A 1903-nucleotide genomic window follows, 5' to 3' on the forward strand; every position below is an offset into this window, starting at 1 on the left:
GAAACCTCACTGTGGAAGCAAGTGACCTCTTAGTCTGCCGAGTCCCGTCTGGAGCTTGAAATAAGTCCCCACATGACCTCTCGGCCATGGCGACATCTGCCATCACTCACAGCTTCGTGAATGTCTCTCTCTGGTTTCTGTGGCTGTCTACCCCTCATCTAATTCGCATTCGGGAAACACTCTTTAGAGCAGACTGGAAGGGCAGGGGGCCGGCCGGGGGCCACTTCGCACCAGGGCGGTGGCGGGGTGCGGAGTCCGGCGGCAGGCAGCCCGGGGACAGTCACGTGGAGCCGGCAGTCGAATGTGCTGCCACGGTCGCCAGAAGCTGCCTTAGACACGCGCTCAGCATTTCCCCTCAGCTGTCACGACGGCAAAGCTTCGCCTCTCCGGTGACTTCGGTGTTTACCGCCAGGGAGGCCTGAGGGCGTCCACGTGGGACGGCACAGCACTGCTCTCCGGCCGAGCCCGAGCCCATGACCTGGCTCTTAGCGGCAAATAAACAGCCTCAGAACGAAAGCCGTCGGCTGCCTGAGCCTGAGCCTGAGCCTGAGCCGGCCGCGTGCTGGCGTCCGTGTCCGCAGATGTCCGCGCACGTGCGAAGGCGCGAGGCCTCTGACGGCCGCCGGGAGGAGGCGTCTGTGTGCCGTCCACCACAGCCGCTGGGCCGTCCGTACTCCTCCCGCGCCCGTTTGTCCATGAGTCTGCGTGCTGTTCTGGAGTGGGAACCAGTGGAACGTGTTCCTGCCTGACTCGAGCGCCGTGAAGCGTGTGCTGCGTTTCTCACTGCAGATGCCCGTGGCCGCCCCACGCCGCCGCCACGGGAGAGAGCGGTGTGGCCGAGGCGCACGCCGACGTGTTCAGATGACACACCTTCCGGTCCCTCCGGTCGCCGTCCAGCTGCAGCAGCGTCTGAGCTGTGCTTCCCTTGGCCGTGGGGGTCTCGGGCTTCGTGGGCCCTGGGCGGCCGTGACCTGGGCTGTCTGCGGAGGACCGTGTGCGTTGCCCTGTGGGTCCAGCTTTCTCCTCTGTGTCGGGCTGGCAAACGTCCACTCCGAGGGGCCAGAGGGTCTGGTCACTCAGCCGCGTGGTTGAGTAGAGCACAGATGTAGACGTCCGTGGACTGGGCGTGGCTGAGCGCCACGGAACTGTGCACAGAGCGGTCACAGGGGACCGGCCCGGGCCGTGCGGCCAGGCTCTGTCGCGGGCGGAGGCAGCCCTAGCAGAGTCCTAACGCTTGTCTGCTCCTTCCTGTCAGGAGACCGTCCTGGTGCAGTGCAGTCAGCCCGGTCATCCTTCGATCAATAAGACATTCAACTTTGAAAGGTAAGTGCTTTCCAGAATGACATGTAAAGCGAAGTCGTGCAGACACGGATCACGCACCAGTGTGCAGCCCGCCCCGTCCTGTGGCCAGTTGCGAAGAGCAGAGGGAACTCTGGTCAGCGGATGGCACTGAGCACCTGGACAGCCACGTGCCGCAGGAAGTGAACCTTGCTCCGCACGTCACAGCTTTGGTCAAAATGAACCGAGATGGAGCTGAGTAGAAAGCGTAACGCCGTAAAACGTTCACAGGAAAATAGGAGAAAGTGTTTGTGACCCGCAAGAAGCAGAGAATCACGAGATGCCCTCAAAAGCGTGGTCCAGGGAAGAGTAAAAACAAGTTGGGCTTTATCGAAACCGAAACCTTTTTTGTCCACGTGTGATGCTGTTAGGACAATGAAAACACAAGCCACGCGCTGGAGGAGGCGTTGGGAACGTGCAGGGCTCCCCGGGAACCAGGCCCCGAAGAGAGCGGTGCCCGTCTTCGCTCAGTCCTGTCTCTGGGGCGTTTCGTGGTTTCCTCACAGAGGGCGGAGGCGGCGCTTGTCCCCTCACGCCCGGGGTCGCCTGTTCCTTTTTCTGTCAT

At 62.1% G+C, this 1903-nt stretch overlaps 1 long non-coding RNA gene across 1 annotated transcript in view; it reads left to right on the forward strand.

The window, feature by feature from the left end:
- The window catches only part of LOC111730419, a 17736-nt gene extending 15851 nt beyond the window's left edge, over window positions 1-1885 (forward strand). Inside the window, exon 3 of the long non-coding RNA XR_002776676.1 lies at window positions 1256-1885. This is a non-coding gene — a long non-coding RNA (uncharacterized LOC111730419). The remainder of the gene's footprint in view (window positions 1-1255) is intronic.
- The last annotated feature ends 18 nt before the right edge of the window (window positions 1886-1903 follow it).

The sequence above is a fragment of the Pteropus vampyrus genome, unplaced genomic scaffold (genome assembly GCF_000151845.1).
Source record: "Pteropus vampyrus isolate Shadow unplaced genomic scaffold, Pvam_2.0 Scaffold312, whole genome shotgun sequence".
In the NCBI taxonomy this organism is placed as follows: domain Eukaryota; kingdom Metazoa; phylum Chordata; class Mammalia; order Chiroptera; family Pteropodidae; genus Pteropus; species Pteropus vampyrus.